Source organism: Enhydra lutris, unplaced genomic scaffold (assembly GCF_002288905.1).
Source record: "Enhydra lutris kenyoni isolate GAN:26980312 unplaced genomic scaffold, ASM228890v2 scaffoldscaffold57, whole genome shotgun sequence".
Classification (NCBI taxonomy): domain Eukaryota; kingdom Metazoa; phylum Chordata; class Mammalia; order Carnivora; family Mustelidae; genus Enhydra; species Enhydra lutris.
Window position 1 is genome coordinate 4592415 of NW_019154141.1, and position 25276 is coordinate 4617690.

General features: G+C 36.5%; 1 pseudogene; it reads left to right on the forward strand.

Annotated features, from left to right (window-relative positions):
- LOC111158052 overlaps positions 1–25276 on the forward strand; it is a 62464-nt pseudogene that overhangs the window by 11510 nt on the left and 25678 nt on the right.

The window sequence follows — 25276 nt, forward strand, 5'->3', positions numbered from 1 at the left end:
TAATATTGCATGCTACTGGAGAGAGTGTTTGTGTAAATATGCTGTTGTCTTCAAACACAAGGAAAATAGATTTTTATTTATTTTTTTTTAAATAAAGATTTTACTTGTTTATATGACAAAGAGACACAGTAAGAGAGGGAACACAGGCAGGGGGAGTGGGAGAGGGAGAAGCAGCCTCCCCAAGGAGCAGGGATCTCAATGCGGGGGCTTGATCCCAGGACCCTGGGATCATGACCTGAGCTGAAGGCAGATGCTTAGCGACTGAGCCCCCCAGGTGCCCCTATTTATTTTAAAGATTTTATTCATTTGAGAGAGAGAGAGAGAGAGCATAAGCAGGGGGAGAGGCTGAGGGAGAGGGGAAAGCGGGCTCCCTGATGAGTTCAGAGCCCAACGTAACCTCGATCCCAGGATCTGGAGATCATGACCTGAGCCAAAGACAGACCCTTAATGACAGCCACTCAGGTGCCCTGGAAAAGAGATTTTTAAAATGAAATAACATGTATAAAAAAGTATGGATTTGACCATTTAACTTTGAAGAAAATACCATTACCAGATGCCGTCAAGCATCCCAGTTACTGGGGGGTTCCTGGGTGGCTCAGTTGGTTAAGCGACGGCCTTTGGCTCAGGTCATGATCCTGGAGTCTTGGGGTGGAGTCCTGCCTTGGGCTCCCTTCTGAGCAGGGAGTCTGCTTCTCCCTCTTACCCTTTGCCATCTCATGCTCTCTCTCTCTCTCCCTCTCAAAATAAACAAATAAAATCTTGAAAAAAAAAAAAAGCATCCCAGTTATTGGGGTAAAACTGATATATCTCTCAAAAAAGTCCCCACAGTTATTGTATATTTTACCCTCTTCCACTTTCTTCCTGATTGCTCACAAATTTTGCTACAATCTACTTAACCCAAATAAGGCTCAACAAGAAAGAATTTTCAGTTTTCAACAACAAAAAAAGAATGAATTTTCAAAGGATCTTGAGAGTAATTTCTTACACAAAACATCATGACTAGATCATGAGAATTATTTACAGTAGTCCCTTTCTAGCTGTACATTTCTGTTCTATGAAAGTCTAGCAATTTCAGTTCTATGAGCCATAATTATATTAACAGTTAAGAGAATTTGGTTTAAATATCCATGAATGATGGTTAGTTCATATTGAGGCAATTTTTTTTTAAGGGTGGAACAGGAAAACAAAGGTAAAACAAATGATTGAAAACAATGTTTTTGCTTAACTTTTTCCTTTATTAGATAATTGGCTGTTTGCCTGACATTCTTCAAAGATGACTGATTTTTAAAAATACCATTATAAACTCATGGATCTAAACATGTCTAATAGGTTTCAAGCCATTGTAATAATTATTCCCATTGAAATTCAAATTGTCCCATCTTTGGTCAAAGGGAACTGAAGGTTGATTTCTGATTCTTTTTGACAAGATTCTAAGTGGGTTTTTGAAAAAAGAAAAGAAAAGAAAAGAAATAGGTACCTTGCTATTTTGTGTGGCAAGATTTCTTTTAGTTAGAAAAAGTATTTCAGGAGCACTGCATACTAGAAATATCTTTTGCTATTGGATTGGTCGTTGTTTCTAGGCCTTTTTTTTTTTTTTTTAAGATTTTATTTATTTATTTATTTGACAGACAGAGATCACAAGTAGGCAGAGAGACAGGCAGAGAGAGTGGGGGAAGCAGGTTCTCTGCTGAGCAGAGAGCCCCATGTGGGGCCGGATCCCAGGACCCTGGGATCATGACCTGAACCGAAGGTAGAGGCCCAACCCACTGAGCCATCCAGGCGCCCCTGTTTCTAGGCTTTTTCAATAGCAGAGTTAAAATCATGATGTATTTTCTACATTTTGTACATAGAATAACATATACATATTAAAGATAAATGCCTTATGAATTCACACTGATACTTACAATTCAAATATAGTACTATTATACATATAATATGTCTTACAATACTAATAGTATTACTTCAATGTAACTGAAAGCAGTTAAAGTGCTTTTTTCCCACATGCTCTCCCAATCCCCTCAACTGTTTATAGTTTAGTGAGTCTATACTGACGTGGTACAAACCATTTCTTTCTCCTTTTTAAAACATCATTTAGTCTTAGTCCTACAAGTAACTACAATTTTTTTAATCAAACATTTTTATTTGAGGTAGGTACATACTCAGTTTTAAGAAATAGATTGCATGTACCCTTTACCGGGTTTCCCCCAATAGTAACGTCATGTAAAATTGTCATGATATCACAATCTCATTGTGGACATTGATACAGTTAAGATACAGGATAGTTCCATTGTTCCGTCATTATAGCCACAGTCAACTCTCTTCCTTATCCCCCATCCCTAACCCCTGCCAAACACCAATCTCTTCACCATTTCTATAATTTTGACACTTCAAGAATGCTCTATAAATGGAATCACATAGTTCATAACCTTTGGGGTTTTTTTTCCCACTAATTATAATTTCCTGGCCCTTCTTACAAGTTGCATTTATCAATAGTTTGCTCCTTTTTATTGCTGAAACTATCCCATGGTAACAATATCTGTTTGGTTAGTTGTTCAGTCTTTCAAAGGGGTAGGGGTTGTTCCCAGTTTGGGAGAATTACAAATAAAATACAGTATAAATACAAATATATAACTATACAAATATATAAATATATAAAATACAAATAAAGCTGCTGTGAATATTGATATCCAGATATTTTTATGAGCATAATTTTTCATTTCTCTGAGGTAAATACCCAATGGTACAATTTCTGGGTTGTATGGCAGTTTAGTTTAATAAGAAACTGCTTAACTGTTTTCCAGAGTAGACATACCATTTTATATTCCCAACGTGTAAGTGGCAAAAGCATAGAAAATAATTGTATTTGACTTAGTTTATGCTTTCATACATATATTGGAATTTATATTTGTCTAATATTCTTATTAATTCATTGAACACAGAATTGTGTAATTCAATCAATAGTATTGTCCATTTTTCTTCTTTTCTTCTCCTTAACCGATCTTCATAGTTCATGCTCTCTTTAGTCCAATCTGTGACCACCTCTTCTGAAAAATCATTATCATTAAGAGCAGATGTTTTTATATTTGAAAGACTTACCCGATCTTCAAAAAATTAACTGAATAAGATTGTTAGGTATTTAGTTTTGTAGAAGATTTTTTGAATTTCAAACTGAATAATGAGAGCATGAGGAAAACTACGATCTTTTTAAAATTGGAATATAATGGATATATAATATTATATTAGTTTCAGGTGAAAAACATAATGATTCAATATTTGTATATATTATGAAATGATCACCACCATAAATCCACACAGGTTTACAACATTTTTTCTTGTGATGAGAACTTTTAAGATTTACTCTCTTAGCAACTTTCAAAAAGATGATACAGTATTATTAACTACATTCACTGTGCTGAGCATTTCATTCTCATGATTTACTTTATAAATAAAATAACTTGTTTATAAGTTGTTTGTGTGCTTTTTAATCACCTTCTCCCATTTTGCCTGCTCCCTACCCCCACCTCTGGCTACCACCAATCTGTTCTCCATATCTATGAGTTTGTTTGTTTGTTTTAGATTATATGTATAAGTGAGATTATATGGTATTAATCTTTGTCAATTTTAACTTAGCATAATGGCCTCAATCCTTTTTATTGCAAATAGCAAGATTTCCTTCTCTTTTTTGTGGATGAGTAATATTTCATTGTGTGTATATCTATATCACTTTTGTTTTCCTTTCCTCCATTGATGGAGACATAAGTTGCTTCCATGTCTTGGTTATTGTAAATAATGCTTCAATAAGCATGGGGGGCACATACATGTTTTTGAATTAGGGTTTTAATCAGAGAGATTTCACTTTAGTATAAGGGAGTTTAAAGGTGAGATTATTATATTTCCATTTCATATTTAGTTAGTCACTTGACTGAAAGAATCAGATTATCTGTAGTTATATGAATTTTTAAATTCATTCAACAATTGTAAAGTAATTCTAAGAACAGCTCCGCTACAGAGTTCATACACAGTATCTTAAAACAAAACAACCGTATGAGGTAGCTACCACAATTAATTCCAATTCACAGACGAGGGTGAGAATGGAAAAGTCCTACCCATGACTCCATGGCTAGAAAGTGCAAAGCCACAGTTTTATAGTAAATTTGACTCTGGTCTGTTTGTTTCAGAACTTGTACTCCTAACGGTTTTTGCGTATGGCCTCTCCAGACATTTACCTGTGTGTGACATTCTGAAGCAACACCTTGTTTCTACCATAGGCTCTCCTGGGGATTAATGCCTGCTGGTTTTGTATTTAAATTGTCCATTGTTATGGTTCTGATCATAACATCTATCCAAATTGTAGTAATTGTTGGCTTCATGGTGATATTCACACTCTTTGTCCTATATGGCCCGTCTTTGGTGCGTTAGCCAAAGATATCTCTTAATTTGTTTTACATCTCGGATCTATGAGTAGATGATGTTTCTTCAGGATATTGCTATGGCATAGGCACTAATTTGGTATCTAGTTTTTTTTATATGTTTTGAGGAAGTTTTTGACAGTGTGAGGAATTGATTAATATTGCTAAAAATGCTTCTCAAAGGAACAAATACACCAATTGGAACTCTTCTTTCTTCCTTCAGATAGCATTGGCTTTCCTCCTGAGTGTGCTGATAAAGAAACCTATCCCTGGGGCGCCTGGGTGGCTCAGTGGGTTAAAGCCTCTGCCCTCGGCTCAGGTCATGATCCCAGCGTCCTGGGATCAAGCCCCACATCCGGCTCTCTGCTCAGCGGAAAGCCTGCTTCCCCCTCTCTCTCTGCCTGCTTCTCTGCCTACTTGTGATCCCTCTTTCTGTCAAATAAGTAAATAAAATCTTTAAAAAAAAAAAAAAAAAGAAAGAAACCTATCCTTACCAGTTTGGTTGGGTTTCTCTTCACTATATTTTGGGGATGTCTGGGAGTCACTGTATTGTACAGACAACTTCTTCATCTTTGGGATGGACATTAGGTCTTTTAGCCCCTTTGTCTTCATTGCTGGAATGACCCAGGTAAAGAACACAGTGATTTTATTATATATTTTTTAAGAGATTTTATTTTATTATTTATTTGACAGAGATCACAAATAGGCAGAGAGGCAGGCAGAGAGAGAGGGAAGCAGACTCCCTACTTAGCAGAGAGCCTGATGTGGGGCTCCATCCCAGGACCCCGAGATCATGACCTGAGCCAAAGGCAGAGGCTTAACCCACTGAGCCACCCAGGTGTCCCACACAGTGATTTTATGATTTTATTTATTAGATTTTCAAAGTTATTGAAGAGTTTGGTACCTTCATGAAACTTAGTGATCAGTCACCTTGTATTTTAAGAAGTTCTGTTGCATTCTCATCAAAGTAATAAGCAAAGAAGATAGATCATTTGTAAAAGGCTAGACAATTTAAAGAAGAAAAATAATTGTCCATTATCTAACCCCTCAGTTTGTCTGATTTATGTCCCCATTTAAAGAAGCAGTAAAATGTGGAGATATGAGTAATAGTGAATAAGTTACAATGCATGAATCAGTCTCTGCTCTGCCCACGTACCAGCTGGGTTGCCTTGGGCAAGTCACTTGATTTCTGTAGGCTTCCTTTCTTCTTCTGCAGAAAGGGGATGTCAGTAGAAATCTCCTCAATGGGGGTAAATGGGAGGGCTGACTGTGTTATTCTGTAACCATAATGCCAGTGCAGTTCCTGACACAAGCTATAGCAATGTGAACTATTGTCTTTCTTATCTTTAAAATGAATCTCTTCAAGTCCTCAATACTTATTTAATAGTTGAGTGTTTCTGCAATATCTTACCCTTAACATTTTTATATTTCCTTTACACGTCCTCCAGTTTCACTGCCCGCTCTGAGTTTCTCTTCCTACAATATGTTATTTTTGGCTTCTTGACCACTTCTCTAAATCCCCTTCTTTAAAACTTATGTGGTAATCAATTAGTCAGTTAAATTTCTATTATTCAATTTGTCTTACTTTCTCAGATAGCATTTCCCACTTTTGTGGCAATAATTTTATTTGTAAAAAGCAGCACTACTACTAACAACTTCACTGTGGATTTTTGAAGAAAAAGTATTAAAATATGAACTATATTTGTCTAGCAGTACCATTTAATAAAAAAAAGCCCTTTAGCCTTATAGGTTCATCTTCTGTTATTTTATTCTTTTAAATCTCAGATTTTACACATGGATTATTCCTTGATTGGCGTTATTTTTCCTGATCCATCTGGAGAGTCATACATAATGATGATTGCTCCCTTCATTCTGGCAGTTGATCTCGTCTCTATTTGATATTAACGTTATATTTTGAGCGAGTTTTGCCTGGTAAGTCATAGTGTGGTTACAGATGAATTTAAAGCCATTCTGCTTCTTATAAGGTAATATCTTACTATTTGTTTGCTTGTAATTTAAGAAGCATTTCTGGTGGCAGAGGGAAGGAAAAAGTTTCAAAATTAATAGAATCTCCTCATTTTCATCTCATTATTTAATGGTCGGACCAGAATTATTTGGTAAAAACAATTTAGACAAAAATAACTTGTAGTTCTTTGGGTTTTTATCTTTTATAAAGGTATGGGGTGTGCGTCTGTGTGTGTGTGTGTGTGTGTGTGTGCATGCGTGTGTGTGTTGGTTGCAGGTGTGGAGAGAAGGAAACAACTCTAACAACTATTGAACACAATGATGTTTTTTAGTATTTGAATTAAACTTATGGACATTAAAATAGCTCATTAAACAGCTCGTTGTGAAAATATTTTCTCTCTTTTGAAGAGTAGGTTATATTTAAAAGCTCTAGGAAACTTGTTCTTCTGTATCTCAAGAATATGAAGAAGGGACTAGTATAAAGTTAATGGATGAGCTGAGCTCTTCTCTTTCTTTTTATGGGATGACCAGCCTAACAAGAATGCTTTATAGAGTATCATAAAAATTAGTAAAATAAACTCATTAAATTACATAAAATTAGTTAAAAGTGGTTTTTAAATAATTATTGTTAAATTCCTATGTAGAATGCATATGTCATCCCAGAAACTAATACACTTATATTCCTTTCTGCCCGCATAAAATCCACAAATTGTACTCATACATAATTCCTTCTCATGCATCAGAATCTGAATAGGTCTGTCCTTTTCAAACCCTATTATTTTGGTGTCTTTCCTTAAACGTTTTCTAATTCAAGTATTCTATTTTTAAAGCATGTATAGTTTTTTTTAGATCTTTATTTGTTTCATTTTCTTTATCTCCATTACACTGTTATTTTAGAATTTTATCCCCTATGCCTCTTACTCATTCCATTAATATAATTTCATTTTAAAACTTTATGGTCTATCATTTTGAAATAATTGCATTTCTTATGCACTTAGAAAATTGCCTTCAAAATTACTTTGCAAAATTATTCTCATGAATAAACAACTTCTTAAAATTAAATGAAATTTCTCCTTTGAACAAAAAGTAGCATATAATAAATACATGTAACCTCTGAATCCAAGTTAACGTGTGTGCTTTGACACGGGTCATAGACAAGAATCAACACTCTAGTGTCCAACTGATTAGAAAATTTTACTTTCATCTCAAACCTGCAACATGGAAAGTAAAATCCCAGATCTGATCTCCTGATGTGTGCACTCACTCCCTTGTTAACATACATAGCAAAGGTCTTAAAAATTCCTTTTTGCTGAACCCTTAAAAGTGTCCCCAGCTAAACTGGGGCTAGGATCTTCTGTACTTTTTCATCATCTTTTACTTTTGGAATTTCTTATTTTCTTTTTTTGCCCATTGTTTATAACCCTTTGTATATAAATCAAGTCAGTTTGTTTTTAGCCCATCAGGCCCCGGAATCTAGTAGATAAAACTGAAATTCTTTCTTGGGAGTAGAGGAAGGCATAGTTAATGTTCCAAAGTTAATCTTCCCCTGTCATAACTCTGTGCCATATTGCCTATTTGCCCTCTTCTAAAGTTTTGTTTTTTCCTGCATTAACATTTTTTTCTAATACTTCCATCTAAAATTTAATTTGTACTTTAATAGGTTAAATAGCCACTTTTTCTTCTAAGTTCTCTACTCATTCATAATTAGCTTACTTTTCAAATACTATCCTAACCCCCACCCTCTACTATGGGAAGGCACAGTAAGTAATATTTATTTCTGGGAAAGTGGAATTCAATTTTTTTTTTCTGTTTCTATGTAGTCATATGATCAGAAAATTTTACCAATGAGTATTTAGTTCAGTATTTTGTACAAGCCTCACATTTTAGAGATGCCAAAGCAGTGGTCTGAGAGGTTATATGACTAGCCCAAGAACAAAGTTAGCAGAATTTGGGTGAAAACTTTGAAACTGACTTAGTACTCCCCTTTTGGGTTTTTTTCCCCCCCACTGAATTCGATATTCATTATATTTATTATTTATGTCTTGTCTTTTGTCTCTAGAATGTAAGTCCCCCTGAGGAAGAGATGCTTGTGTTTTATTACACTGATATCTCTAAGCATCCAGAGCAGTCTTTGTCACATAGTAGGTGCTCAATAAATTCTTGATGAATTACATAAATGCATATATTTGTTTTCTTATTTGAACTTTCTTCCGGATATATAATGTGTTTTTCATCTAGAGACCACCTGGTGCAAAGAAGCTCTCAAATATTTGATGAAGGAATACAAGAATGTCCTCTTCTTTTCCCTCAGCTTCAAATAAAAAAATCTATTTCTTCTTTTCCTTCTTCTTTTTTTCCTCCCCCTTCTCTTTTTCCTCTCCCTCCTCCTTCTCTTCCTCCTTGTTTTTTTTTTTTTTTTTTCCTTTTTCCCACAAGTTTGATTAAGTCTCACTTCCCCTTACTTGGGTACAATATGTACTCTTTAACCCAAATTTTTATAAACATCTTTCAAATCCACATTTTTAGAGTAGCTTATATTTATTTATTTTTTAAAAGATTTTATTTATTTATTTGACAGAGATCACAAGTAGGCAGAGAGAGAGGAGGAAGCAGGCTCCCTGCTGAGCAGAGAGCCCAATGCGGGGCTTGATCCCAGGACCCTGGGATCATGACGACCTGAGGCGAAGGCAGAGGCTTTAACCCACTGAGCCACCCAGGCACCCCAAGAATAGGTTATATTTAAATGTGTTTACATTTATCATTCTTTTTCTGGATCAAAATTTCCCATAAAATTGATACCAATTAGATATCAGATTTCATCTATGTATCTAATACATAACTTTGCTGATTAAATTTATGTGGGTCAATGGTCTTTTCAAGGCTTTCAGGGTTAGCATTGGAGACACTTCACAAATCAGTAACTAAATGTAGTGTAAGAAGTGTGATAGGAGAGGATACCACAAGGTTCTATGATAGTGTAAGTCCTCGGGTTGGTGGGAGGAAAGAATTTCAGCAGCATTTAAAGGATAAGAAAGTTTACCTGGTGGACAAGAATGCACAAAAAATTTTATGGTCAAAAGGAATAGCATGTGTGTTGAGTAATGGGAAATGGCTGTAGTGTAGGGAAATGAAAAGTTATTAGGTAGAGCTAGTGCCTAGTTTGGGTGTCAGATGTGGTTCTAATGTAGGAATTAATAAGCAGCTAACAAGAAATTAAAAGGGGAAATTTTTTCCAAATACACATCGTGCACAGCTATGGACAGGGCAATATAGCGTGTGAAGATCCCAGGGGGTTGAGCTTCACCTCCACTTAAGTCCCTCTGTAGGTGCCTGCGCTCGCTGACTCCACTGATCACGTGAAGAATTTGGGATTCTCTCCCCTAGTCAGTTCCAATATTGGTGGTGATCCCTGACAAGGGTTTCTCTTGTTTTTGTCGAAATGACAAAAACAATGTGAAACTTAAATACCTTAATTCTTTCATTGGAAATTGTCTTTCATATTGTGAGATTATAGCCTTTACATATCTATACGTTTGTTGTGAAAATATTTTCTCTCTTTCGCAGTAGTGATCATAGCAAGATGGGAGGTTTTTTTTTTTTTTAAATTGTCCTTAAAGTACACAGTATATATATATTTTTAAGATTTTATTTATTTATTTGACAGAGATCACAAGTAGGCAGAGAGGCAGGCAGAGGGGGTGGGGGAAGCAGCCCCCCCACCAAGCAGAGAGCCCGATGTGGGGCTCAATCCCAGGACCCTGAGATCATGACCTGAGCTGAAGGCAGAGGCTTTAACCCACTGAGCCACCCAGGTGCCCCCACAGTATATTTATTTTAAAAAAGTATTATTCATCCAAGAAATTGAAAAACCTTCGAACCATGGGTGCAGGAAAGAGAGACAGATTGATGTAATCTATATAGGACTTTTCACTGCTGAGATTTATGTTAGGAAGATCACTCTGAGAGCTATTTAGAGGATGGGCTCAAAGCAGGTTGACATTATAATCTGTGTTAGAGAGAGGAGGGGACCAGATTGAGGACCAATGTACTACAGAGGGGAGGACAGACTCGGGAGGTACTTCGGAGCTAGAAACAATCTGACCTGGTGGTTAGTTATATATTAGATGGAGGTAGTGAGAAAGAGAGGGGATGAGGATGGTTTTTGTTTCTGATCTTGGCTACTGGGGGTAGAGAAAATGTCACTTAACTAGGTCAGTAGCAGCAAAACAGGAATGTCCAAAATTCATTCAATTTTTGACATATTTTAAAAAAATCCTACGAATTCTATGAATAAAATGAATTTATTTCTCAATGTTAATTTCCCTTTCTTTTAAGAAATTTCCTTTGCTTTCTCACGGTATAATTCCCTTTTCTGGCTAGTTCAGCTGTCGATGTTTCTACATATTTTTACTCTGAGCATTTCTGCTTTCCCACATTATATCTTTAGGACCATAATACATGATCCTTTTCATTTCTCTTTTCAAAGACACTCATTTTCTAGCTACACCTTTTCCATCTGTTTTTCTTTATGGTACCAACACTTTCTGTTTTCATACTTCTAGAAGTTACATGTTATTGTATCTCTTCCTCTTCAGCTCTCCTTTTGCTGTGGTACTTTGACCAAGTTTATCCCCTTTCATTAGCCTACAGTAATGGCTTGTCATGTGACATCACATATGAAGATTCTGAGTTGTTTAAATTACCCTATGCGCTCTGAAAAATCTATTAAGTTTCCTCCTCTGATCACTAATAAATTCACATTTTTGTGGAGACATTATTAAAATGCCATCTCATTTTATTTACTTTGGTTCTTTAGATCCACAGTTGAACTCCCTATTAATTATTGCTCTATTTTCCTTTCTTACCATTAAACTATAAGTCCATTTAAATGTTAGACAATTTTTAATCAGTTATATTTAATATATTTAATATTTAATATATTTAATCAGCCCATTTGGCCTTGGAGTGATACCAACTACCTTGATGAAAATCCCTGTATAATTTCATGAGGCCATTCCAAACTTTAAGTTTGGAATTTGGTTGAAAAAAACTACATAAAATAAAACAAATGAAGACATGGCAGAAACAATTTGATTTATATTTATTTCATTTTCCTTATGAGTTTTTAATATGTCCCATCCTTTCACTTCTGAGCCCTTAATTTTCTTCCTTTCTCCCCTTTTCCTATATGTCAGCACATATCCAGTCTTTTGCCTACCTTTCTGTTCTTAATAACTATTTTGTCTGCTTTTCTTTTATCCTTAAGGTTTTGAAAAATTTGACTTTGGATTTATAGTGACTGATATGCTCATTATTTTCAATGTTCATTTTCCTATATTATCAAAATAATATTTCTTCATATACTGTGGCAGAAATCAGCTTGTATAACTTCTCTTTTTTAACCACCCAAGTGGCTGGAAATCCTGAGAATGTTTGATATGATTTCCAACAGCTACTACTTTATCTTCTTTGATAAGCTTTTTTTTTTTTAATGAACCAGAGCTGAAAATTCACCAAAGACCAAAACAGTCTTAACTTTAAAATCCTTATAATACTTTACTTTTAATGTGATAAATATAATTCCCCAACTTAATAACTTAAATTCAAAATTGATACCAACCAAGAAAGACAAATACTGTATGATCTCACTTATATGTAGACTCTAAAAAAAAAAAAAATTTTTCAGAAAAAAAAAACCAACAAGCTTATAGAAAAAGAGATCAGACTTACAGCTGGAGGAAGGGGGAATTGGAAGAAGGATTTCCAGTTATAATGTAAATAAGTACTAGGGATATCATGTTCACCATGAGGTCTATAGTCAGTACCACTGTGTGATACTTGGAAAAGTGTTGAGAACATCAATCCTAAGAGTTCTTATCATAAGGAGAACATTTTTTTCTTTTTATTCTTTTCATTTTATTGTATCTATTGAGATGATGGATGTTAGCTGAACCAATCATAGTAACCGTTTTACAATATATGTAAATCAAACCATCATGCCTTCAATGTATACAGTTATAGATGTCAATTATTTATGAATAAAACTGGAAAAATAAATCATTAATGTGTAGAAAAAATTGGTATCAAGCTACACTAGGACAGATATCGTTCTTTACCAATGTAGATGATTGATTCAATAGCTAACTGTATCTTGATTGATCAGATGAAGATGGCCCTTGTTCTTCCTCAAGTCTTCATTGTGGTCCCAACGTCAAAACACTCATTATGAAGTCTCTGAGGATGAAATAAAACCTGAGCATTCCTGATGACTCTTTTGAACCAGGGCCTCCAGAGTTCCATGGAAAAGAAGCTATAAGGCAACTAACAAATGGTGCATACTTACAGGTGAAATTTCAATAAACTAAGGGACGACAGAGCCAGCCACAGGTCAAATGTCATAGATGATGTGTTTTTTGAAAGTTCCTTTCTCTCAGGTGTTTCTGCCGTCATTCCAAACTTCCATTCATCTTTTTTTTTCTAAGATTTTATTCATTTATTTGACAGAGATCACAAATAGGCAGAGAGGCAGGCAGAGAGAGAGGAGGATGGAGGCTCCCCCCCCTGAGCAGAGAGCCCGATATGGGACTCGATCCCAGGACCCCGAGATCATGACCGGAGCTGAAGGCAGAGGCTTAACCCGCTGAGCCACCCAGGCGCCCCTCATTCATCATTTTAAAAGTAAGTGTTTTTGATATTGTCAGCAGCAAAATTTAGTAGCCCTATTCATTTTCTTGTCCTTCATCTTTTACTTTCTATCCCAACCATGTATACCCTCCTCTCTGCATTCTCTTCTAATACACACAAACACACATATTATAATATGTATGTATACGCACATATAGTATATAAAACAGACACACGTTTCTTTGATTATCTGCCTTTAGGAAGTATATGGATTGAAGTTTTGAAGTCAAAAGATTTCTTTATTATTTAGTAGCTTGGTAACTTTTTGTCGAACCATGTGAGATCTCTAAACATCATTTTCTTCATTTCTAAGAAATGTGTAATATAATTCAACAGTACAGTGACTTCTTCTTGAGGAATTTAAAGAATCAGTGAGATAATTAAATATGCCTGTTAGGTAACAGGAACTGGATAAATGTTATCTTTTTTTTTTCTTTTTTTAAAATCTTTATCTGTAGGGGTGTGGTTGATTGAAAGGGTATAAGTAAGAAATAATGTAGAGAAAAGCATTGATAAAGGTTTTATGGGAAAGCGGGAAGATGTATAGAAAATGACTGCCTAATTCTTAATGTCATCATAATTTAGTGCATGCTTCTTGTTTGCTTATTTTATTGAAGGAGATTATTGAGAAGTACTCCTAAATGACATTCCATTTATGTGAAGTGTATTCTGAGGACAAAATGGAACGTAGTGATTACAATGTCCTCTACAGATTTAAACCACCTGGTTTGAATCCTGGCTTTACTGCTTGTTGACTGTATAATCCCAGCTAAGTTACTTGCCTATGTCTCAGTTTCTGTGTCTTAAAAATGGGCATGATACTGGAAATATGTTTGTTATGACGAGTAAATCAGCTACCTTGAGTAAAGCTTTTAGAATAGTGCCTAGCCCATAATAGGCATTCAGTAACTCTTTGCTATTAGGAATATCCCGGGTAAGTTCAATCAGATATTCATAAATCGGTTCACTTATTTTGAAACAGGTCAAATGTGATGGGCAAATGTATCGGGGAGAAGGGGAAATGAGCAGAGAGACAAGAGAGGAAGGAAAAAAAAGTATAACCTGACATGGAAAGATAAGTGGAAACCCTCTATTCCCTGGAGTTGGAACTTCTCAAATTCTACCATTTCTGGTAGTTTTTCAAACCCTAACTCCTATGTGAAAACTTAAGGGACACCTGGGTGGCTCAGCGGGTTAAGCCTCTGCCTTTGGCTCAGGTCATGATCTCTCAGGGACCTGGGATTGAGCCCCACATTGGGCTCTCTGCTCAGCAGGGAGCCTGCTCCCCCTACCCCCGCAGCCTGCTGCTCTGCCTACTTCTGATCTCTCTGTCAAATAAATAAGATCTAAAAACAAAAACAAAAACAAAAACAAAAAAAACTTAGTTATTTCAGTTTACCATGTTCCTTACCATTAACTTACAGTAACTATGTTGACACCAGAAAATTTAGTTAAATTAACAAGCTAAATCAGGACTAAATCACATTAGTCAGTCCAGAACTTCACCCTTCAGCAACATGGTTCCATAAGTGCCCAAATATTAACCCTCAGTCACGTTCATCCAGTGGGCGATGAAGACGCGTATGGTTGTGTGGTCATTCAGTTTTCCTAAGTGGATGCCACCAGCCGTCCTATTCAGTGGTCTTAGATCCAACTTGCTGTTGATGCTTTAACATGAAATGAGCATACCCCCAGGGACACAGAACAGCTCTAGCCTGTCTAAACCCGCATACTCTGTCCTCCACCTTGACAGCCCCTCTTTATGCTTGCTACCCCAATATGTCTCGAACCATCTCTTTGGATCATTCTGGGCCAGACTGCTTCTGCTGGCAAATTAGTTACTTCATTTATTCATCATTCATTAGGCTCTCTCTGCCAGAACTAGGATTCAAAGATGAATGACAGTCTTTAACCTCAGGACAGGCAGAGCCTGGGGGCAACAGGCACTTAAATAGATTATTAGAAAAGATTGATACAAAAGATACAAAAAGAGTGGTAGAGATGATGCAGAGAATAACCAAACCTAGGGAGGGATCATTCAGCCCAGCCTAAGAGTGGTAGGAAAGGTCAGAAGCAGGTGACTCTTGAGGTGAGTCTTATGGAAGGAAAAAAATCACGTAAATTGTGATGGGCATGTGAAGGTTCCTCCAAACAGACAATGCAGTGTGACCAGCATGGCACAGCAAGAAACAATCTGTGTATGTCTGAAGAATGACAAGAAGCTGACATTTCTGAGCTCAAAGCACAAAGCTAAGAAGTGGGGGAGAGGTAAATATTAAGAGATACAGGCCAGATCAGATCATGTGGGTTTTGTTTGCCAAGAAGGACAGGCTGTCCTGTATAGTGTGGGGGAATCACCAAGTGATTTGAGGGAGGCCAAGTAGACAGCGAGTCTTTTGGCAGATCATTTGGATAGCTTTCTGGAATGGATTTGAAGGAGATACAACTGGAGAAATGGAAACGTTCCAAAGGTTGTGTCAGTCTGGGTTTGGTTGGGACAAGTGAGTTGCTGGAAATATTGTACAAGTAAAGGGATTTGGTATGGAAATTAGTAATTTATAAAAGTACTAAGAATACAAGAGGGAAGGTCAAGAAAGTTGTAGCCAGAAAATCTATCCAGATGCATGGAAGTAGGTAGGTCTCACTAAGTTTGCTGGGATCCTCTGGGAAAGTTCCCACCAGGTTTCTTAAGCTCCAGCAGCAAAGCAGGGCTTGTCAAGAAATCTGAAAAACTGCTACAAACCTACAGTCTGTGCATGTGTCTGCCCCCATGACCTTCAGAGAAAAATGACCTTTTTTCACTTCGGCTTTCCAAATCTCGCCCAAGTTCTCTCCAAGTTCAATACAGAGAATGATTTCTGGGAAGTTTATTCCTGGTATGTCCTCTGCATTGCAGGAGACAAGGGGCTAGGTTAATGGAAAGGGAAAACACCATCTGATTCAGAGGTTGAGGTGAGAAATGATAAGAATCTGGACTAGAAGGTCATAGACAAGTGATAAAGGGATAAATTCAAAGAGATTTCATAAAGTTAAATTCGTAAATCCATCAGGTTAAATTATAGTAATTTTGTGGACCACAGGTTGAGGTGAGAGAGAGAGAAAAGAATCAAGAATGTTTCTTAGGCATTTAGTTGGCATTCCTGGGCAGATGTTGAAAACACCAACTGAGATAGAGAACAGAAGTAGGACTGGTTTACAGGGGAAAATAATATGACCTGTGTGGTATCTATGCACAGATGCAGAGCAAAAAAGCTGAATATGTACATTTGAGACTTTGAAGAAAGACCTAAAGACACAAATTTGGGAATCATTAGAATCTAAGTTAGAGTTGAAGCAATGAGAGTGGGCAATATCATATGGCAAAGATTTGACTGTGAAGACTGAGAAACAAACTGAGGGTTTTGAAGGGGAGGAGGGTAGGGGGTTGGGTGAGCCTGGTGGTGGGTATTAAGGAGGGCACGTATTGCATGGAGCACTGGTGTGGTGCATAAACAATGAATCTTGGAACACTGAAAAAAACTGTGTCTTTTTACCATAAGTGTTGCTATTAAATAAATTTTTTTCTCTTAAAAAAATGGGGTGAATACATCTCTTTTTCTTTCAGAGCAAATATAAATTTTAATACGTTTGTGCAAAATACAAAGAATTGGTTTTCTTTCCTGATGCTCTGCGGCAAGGGGCTTCCAACCCATGCAGAGACCACCTTCTTCCATATGTAAAATACTGCCCCAAAATAAACCCTAGGAAATGTTCTGGGCAAGTTATATTACAATGCATTTATGTGATGGCACTTTTACAATAAAGATTTGCTACCAAAAAAAAAAAAAAAAAGATCTGAGAATAAGAAAAATAGTTGGTTAAATTTGGAATCCAGTTTAAGGAATCCATAAAGAATGCTGAGCAGAATAATAAGAGAAAGATATGGAAACCAAGAGGGTAGAAGCCAAGGAAATATAGCCTCGCAAGAAGGAAGGAGCTAGCAATTGTTTAATACAGCGTCTATTAAACAATGACCGGCCAGTGTCAGTGTCCCATGGATTCTGTAGAGTGTCTTTGGTGTCTTCACTGAGGATAGCTTCAGTGGAGTTATAGGGTCAGAAGCTATGTTGCCTTAGGTTGGGAATAAATGTGAGATAAAGAAATGGAAACATAAAGCTACCTGGGTGGCTCATTTGGTTGAGTGGCTGCCTTTGGCTCAGGTCATTATCCCAGGGTCCTGGGATTGAACCCCGTGTCTTTGAGCTTCCCTGCTCAGTGGGGAGTCTGCTTCTCCCTCTGCCCCTCCCTCTTCTCATGTACTCTCTCTCAAATAAATAAAGTCTTTTAAAAATTGGAAACAGAGAGTAGAGAGACTATTTTGATAAAGTTGCCTGTGGAGGAGAAGAACAATTAAATAATAACTAGAGAGGGGTGCAGAACTGAGGGAAAGCCTCTCTCCCTCCTTTGCTCTCTTTCCTGTTCTTTCCTTCCTTTCTTTCAATGGTAGCTCTCTCTTCATTTGCCAACTGAGAAGAATTGCTGGCATGTACGAAATGCCAGGTTTGATAAGGGTATGAGCTGGTCTGTGCAAGTCTCTTTGGGAGTGGTGTGAGATTTTACCTCTGCCTTCCTTGGATCCCATTATGAGGGTGACACCCTACCCGGTGTGGTTCAACATTAATCACAAACTGTCGTATTGCTGTCGTATTGACGGTTAACATAATCTGTGTTACTAGAAAATGTACTTACTTCAAAGTTGCTTAATCATCTTTCAGAATCAGAAATGTTACAAAAGAGTATGATGGAAAGCCTGAAAAAGTGTAAGTATTTCAAGGTAAAGAGAAGACTTCATTGTTTTGATGCTGTTTTTAATTTAAAAAATTTTTTTTGTTGTTGTTTTCTGATGTTACAGACAGTCATAGTGGCAAATTAGAGAATTAGTCTAGATAAAAAGAAAAATTTTTAAAAACCCACATTTCTACTCTGAGGGAGAGTCATTGATAATATAATTATAACATTTTTAAAAAGAAGGTTGTACTGCTCATGCTGGTTTATAATCTTTGACATAGATTTGTCAGACAGACTTTGAGATATTACTGGAATTGTTCTACTTTCACAGGACTTCTCATCACCTGTTTTGGGCTGTGGTCTTGTTTTTGATTCTCCAACAATATAATTCCACATGTTATCTATCTTCAGAGAATCTCTTAAAATTTCTAGGTTGCTAACAGAACTCTATTGTTTCTCCATGGAGTTAGATAATGTTTCAAATATTCAAGAAAAATAAATTATCAAGTCCTGAGCACATATATAGAAAAATGCCTGTGACCTGTTCTGGGTCCCCCAGATCCCTCTGGAGACCATGCTCACACTTTTGTGGTACAAAACAGAGCAATGACCAGTGCCAGGGGAAATTTTACCAACCTCTCCTTAACCCGTGCTCTCTCCCTCCAAATATAGGATACATACCCCTTTGCCTCCATCCCTGGCCCTTCTGTCTCAGTTCTGGGAGCTTCTGGGAGGCTGCTTATTCAGGCACAATGCTTTTCTTGGCTCGGAAAGCAAATACTCTGCTCACTCTGCTTTATTCCTTGTAGTCTTTGCTCTGTTCTTTAACATCGAATTAATATATTCTTTGACATTTGAAGGATTTGGGTAGGGAGGAAGGTGAAAATTTATGTTCTCAGTCTTGATCCAATTTCCCCAGAGAAATTAAAGTGTCATCTTCATAAATAGACACAAATATATAATTTTAGAGGGAACATATAAGAATACCAATAAATGAAGCACTGGGATACCTTTGACTCTTACAAACTTTTGTAAGGTCCATCCCACCTGAATATAATCTAAAGTCTAATTTTCACATTTTATTCTTAAACAGGCATATTTCTTGACATATATGAAGGACAGATCACTGTAATACTGGGACACAGCAGAGCTGGTAAATCGACACTGCTAAACATTCTGAATGGGTCGTCTGATTCTACAGAAGGTAAGAAAATAATTTTAGAAGCAAGAAGACATACAAATGTCTAACAGACATATGAAAAAATGTTCAACATCATTCACCATCAGGGAAATTCAAATCAAAATCGTACTGAGATACTACCTTACCCCAGTTAGAATGGCAAAAAATTGACAAGGAACAACAAATGTTGGAGAGGTTGTGGAGAAAGGGGAACCCGCTTACACAGTTGGTGGGAATGCAAGGTGGTGCTGCCACTTTGGAAAAAAGTGTGAAGGTCCCACAAAAAGTTAAAAATAGAGCTACCCTATGACCCAGCAATTGCACTACTGGGTATTTATTCCAAGGATGCAGATGTAGTGAAAAGAAGGGCCATATGCACCCCAATGTTCAGAGCAGCAATGTCCACAATAGCCAAACTGTGAAAGGAGCTGAGATGCCCTTCAACAGATGAATGGACAAAGAAGATGTGGTCCATATATACAATGGAATATTACTCAGCCTTCAGAAAGGGTGAATACCCACCATTTGCATCAACATAGCTGGAACTGGGAGAATTATGCTAAGTGAAATAAGTCAAACAGAGAAAGGCAATTACCGTATGGTTTCATTTATATGTGGAACATAAGGAATAGCATGGAGGACATTAGGAGAAGGAAGGGAAAAATAAAGGGGGGGGGATCAGAGGAGGAGATGAACCATGAGAGACTATGGACTCTGGGAATCAAGCTGAGGGTTTTAGAGGGAAGTAGGGTGGGAGGATGGGTGAGCCCAGTGATGGGTATTAAGGAAGGCATGTACTGCATGAAGCACTGAGTGTTACACACGAACAATGAATCATGGAAACTACATCAAAAACTAATGATATATTTTATGGTGACTAATGTAACATTAAAAAAAAAGAAGAAAAGAAGCAAGTTGGTTGATAAAGCAGGTTCCTCAATCAGATTGTGTAAAACAAAAACGCTTCTCTAAAGCAGGCTTTTTCACACAGTTGAGTAATTTAGAATAGGAACTATTTATTTCATATTTATATAAATTCATGAGAATGCTTGTATCTCCACTCTGCTATTGTCATTCCATGTCCACTTTGCATTGCTGTGGAACCTGATATTTATGTTAAGAATAATCTGAACTTCTCAATGTATTAATTATGCAATTATGAAATGTGAAGTTTCTTCAATTAATACCCTATCTTAGCACTCTTTCTAGAGTTACTATCCTGGTGTTGAATACTTTAAAATTTCTATTTACAGGATCAGTCACTATTTGTAATACTCAACTCTCTGAAATACTAATGTGGAAGAAATGAGGAAGAACTTTGGATTTTGTCCATAATTCAATATTCAATTTGACTTTCTTACTGTGAGAGAAAACCTCAGGCTATTTGCTAGAATAAAAGGGATTCAGTCAGAGGAAGTAGAACAAGAGGTAGGTGAAGATATTAGAACTCATGCCTTTGAAAATAATATACTTTGCTCTTGACCATGTTTCTGTTGAACTATTACTTCATTTTTTCATAAACAAAGCTTAATAGATGAAGTTCTTAGAATCTAATTATTAGAGGAGCTAATTAAAGTAAAATATTTTGTATTATGTAGAGCTTTTTTCAATAGATAAAAAGTTATAATGGAATTGGACATACAAAACATTTAAGATATTATTGCTAAAAATTTAAGTGGTGGACAGAAGAGAAAACTAACATTTGGAAATGCCATTTTAGGAGATCCTCGGGTAAGAGAAAAAAAATATTTTTTGAGATTAACTTTTTTAAAAAAAGATTTAAAAAGATTTTACTTATTTGAAAGGGAGTGAGTGTGAGAGCATGAGTGGGGAGGGGCAGGTAGGGCGGTAATGGGAGAGGGATAAGCAGGGAGATCAACACAGGGCTTGATCCCAGGACCTTGAGATCATGACCTGATCTAAAGGCAGACGCTTAACTGGATGAGCTACTGAGGTGCCCTAAGATTAATTTATATTGAAAGCTATCAAGCTATTATTAAAGTCCAAACTCTAATTACTAAATTATAAGGGAATATTTGTAACAAAGGACCATGAAAGCCTCTGAGGAATCCACTGGAGGGCTGTATTTGAATCTAGAAATCATATGGGCTTCCATGCAACTTTCTAAAGATCCTCACTTGGAAGTGGAAGATGCTTTCACACTCTTCCTGCTCTGTAGGTTTTGCTACTGGATGAACCGACTGCTGGATTGGATCCTTTTTCAAGGCATCAAGTTCAGACCTTCCTGAAAGAGCATAAAACAAACCGCACAATCCTTCTTAGTACCCAGATCATGGATGAGGCTGACATCGTGGGTGGTGATTCTTGGTTTCTTTCTTCTAATAGTTTTTTAAGGATTGAATATTTGAGATATTCTCTATAATCTGTTTTTAAAAATAGAGAATCTTGTTTGTAATCCATTTGAGTGACTACCTTGTAAAGATGAAATTTGTTTTGGAGGAATTCTGATTCCCCAGTGAGTTCTTAGGCCCATGCTTTATGTATCTTCTTGTCTGTAACTTTCTTCACTGTCTACATTAATCACAAGTATATTTAAAATTTTTTGAAAATCCAATATTTCTTTTTTTTTTAAGATTTTATTTATTTGACAGAGAGAGACACAGCGAGAGAGGGAACACAAGCAGAGGGAGTGGGAGAGAGAGAAGCAGGCTTCCCGCTGAGCAGGGAGCCCAATGCGGGGCCCAATGCAGGGCCCTATGTGGGGCTTGATACCAGGACCCTGGGATCATAACCTGAGCCAAAGGCAGACGCTTAACGACTGAGCCACCCAGGTTCCCCCTCCAATATTTCATATATAGTTTTTTTTATTGTTAGATAGAAAAAACTTTTAGCTGGGAAAATTGTTTTTAAATTTAAAATCCTTTGTTGTCCTCTTAGGAGGATGCTTTGTTCATTAAGCAACGTGTTGAATGTGAACAAGAAAGTTTGGAGAATTAGAGATGGAACAAATGTTCTGCCTAGGACATAGTGGCAGGTGGGGAAGACGAGTTTCAGCAAGTCGGGAATGGATGCAAGGCAGAATCTTAAAAAAATGAAGTCAGAAATGGACTCAGTGAAGAGAAATTTTTGCTGTCTAATGTGCAGTATAACCTTATTCTAAGTTTCCTCCATGAAATCTGACGTAAAATACACTTCCCCTCTGAGTCCATTTCCTCCTGCCTTAAAAAAGCTACGAAGCAGCCATCTCCAAGCTTATTGTCTTTAGTCAATAGCTATTTATTGAGTGCATGAGTTGGAGGGTTGGAATTTAGGGTGGATTCACTTAGAAAGATTTTCATGTCTTTGACTGGATTTGCTTACATGTCTGGTAGTTGAGTGACCATTGGCAAGTCCAGTTAGGTAACCTAAGAGAGAATAGGTTAGAAATAGACCTAGGCTGTCACCTAAGCCCCTGGGAGTAGCTTTTTAATACGAGTGTCAATATAAGGGGTGGCATTTCATGTAATCCTCTGGAGATATAAGAAAGCCAATTTAGGGGCGCCTGGGTGGCTCAGTGGGTTAAAGCCTCTGCCTTCAGCTCAGGTCATGATCTCAGGGTGTTGGGATTGAGCCCCACATCGGGCTCTCTGCTCAGCGGGGAGCCTGCTTTCTCTCCTCTCTCTCTCTCTCTCTGCCTGCCTCTCTGCCTACTTGTGATCTCTGTCAAATAAATGAATAAAATTAAAAAAAAAAGAAAGCCAATTTAATATTTGGTGGAAATTGATGTACATACAGTAAGCAATACAATGTATCTCCCTCATTAACATGTGCCTTGATATTTATCTCTTGGTTTTAAACATGTAACTTTCTAAATGTGTATCTTTCAATACAACATTTTTTGGCTAATATATCAGAAACATTTACAATTATGTTTACAAAAAGCAATTGATAATTTATGGGGAGTCTGGGTGGCTCCATTGGTTAAGTGTCTGACTCTTGATTTTGTATCAGGTCATGATATCAGGGTAGCGAGATTGAATCCTGTCTTGGGGTCTGTGCTGGGTGTGGAGTTTGCTTTAGATTCACTCTTTCCCTTTTCTTCTGCCCCTCCCCTCTACTCACTCTTGAACTCTCTCTCTCTCTCTCAAAAAAAAAAAAAAAAAAAGCAATTGATAATTTTTAACAAAACAATTGGCCCTAAAGTTCTGAAATTGTATTCCAAATCTACTTTATATTTCAGAATCAACTCTGATGTCAGAATATCACAGGGGATAATTTAAAAAGCATGGCATATCAACAGGAGAGTTATTGGCATTAATAGAAGCCATTTGCCACAAGAAAGCAACCGTTTATTAAAAACTTTATTAATTTTTTAGTGGTCCAGAAGTAATAGTAATGTTTCATGTACTTTAAATCCAATTATATATATATATATATATATATATACACATCTCTATATAATCAATATATATTTTTACATGCTAACCTGCTGTCTATCTATCTGTCTACCCATATATCCATATAATATGTATACTGAAATTTCCACTTACTTTAGTTACATTTTAGGAAGTTGCCTAGGGGTTTGGGGTTGACATGTAATGCACTGTATTTTTTCCCATTTAAAATAATTCAAACAAGGGATGCCTGGGTGGCTCAGTTGGTTAAGCAGCTGCCTTCGGCTCAGGTCATGATCCCAGCATCCTGGGATCGAGTCCCATATCGGGCTCCTTGCTTGGTGGGGAGCCTGCTTCTCCCTCTGCCTCTGCCTGCCATTCTGTCTGCCTGTGCTTGCTCTCTCTCCCTCTCTCTCTGAAAAAAAAAAAAATAATAATAATTCAAACAAGGCTCCCATTTAACACTTGGAAATAGAGCATCTTATTTTTGGGAAACTGATTACTGAAATTAACAGGAGATGCTGCTAACAAATACAAATTACTTAATAAAAAACTGTCTTTTAATGAGTAGTGGTGTTGGAGATGAATTCAAAAGACTTACGCATTTTTTGAAATGTTAGTTTACACAGGAATGAAATGTGTAATCCAGAAAGAATTATATCCTTCATTAGCACATTTCTGATGCCACCTTAACAGCAGAAAGTGAAAAACGTGTATATTTTGCCTTTGGAAAGAACAAATTTCCAGTAACTTACCATACGATCACATAGAATATAGCTAAGTGTCTATGATAGGCTGATTGCATTTTCTATTTTCCATCAGTTGAATTTTAAAGCTTATACACCTGACATTATTTATTCCTAGGACCTCTGCCTCCTGTTTTCAATTATCAGAAACCGGGTTTTAATGTGATAGCAACTAAAATTTCCATGAATGTATTGCACTGGAAAACTCAGATTTGATCTCTATGTCAGCATTAAATGAAGCTTTGAAATATCTTTTTTGAAGTAGCAAAAACTTTTCATTTCTTTTAGAGACACTGATTAAATAAGGTCTTTTTTAAAAAACACTTAGAAGTAAGTCAACAAGGTCTTTGTAAAGTATTATTTTAATTGTAAGTATAATATGCTCAGTATAGAAAAATTAGAAAATACAGAGAAGGAAATATAATTTACCCATGCTTAATGAATTTTTAGGTAGATATACATACTTACACAAACATACACATGGTCCTAGTGATGCAAGAAATTTTAAATCTTATGAAAGAGAAAAGAGATAAAAAATAATTAAATTGATTTAAAGGACAAGAGAACATGGAAATATTTTTATTAGATTATTGTGGCAGCTTTAATATGAAAATATGTTTAGATTTGTCTATTTTGAGTAATCTTTAGGACTTTGTATTTTAGTGTACTTATTATCAATTTTAATTACATCATCTTATTACTGTCTGCTTTTTAAATTTTTTTTTAAATTTTATTTATTTATTTGACAGACAGAGATCATAAGTAGGCACAAGGCAGGCAGAGAGAGAGGAAGGGAAGCAGGCTCCCTGCTGAGCAGAGAGCCTGATGTGGGACTCGATCCCAGGACCCTGGGATCATGACCTGAGCTGAAGGCAGCGGCTTAACCCACTGAGCCACCCAGGCACCCTGTCTGCTTTTTAGATCTTTACAGTGACCTTAAGAAGTATACTGACCAGGGCATAATAAATTATGGTGTTTCCATGACAATTCTCAGTGAAGTCTTTGTGAACCTAGAAGGCAAATCAACAGTTGATGGGCCAGATATACTGATGTGTGTCTAGCAGAAAATTAGAAAGAGAAAACAGAAAATGATGATATATTAATTCATATTTTGTACGTTCTTGTGTGGAATTCTGCCAAGAATGTTTATTAGATATAAAATAAGGTTGCCCACTTTTAAAAGTGTCATAA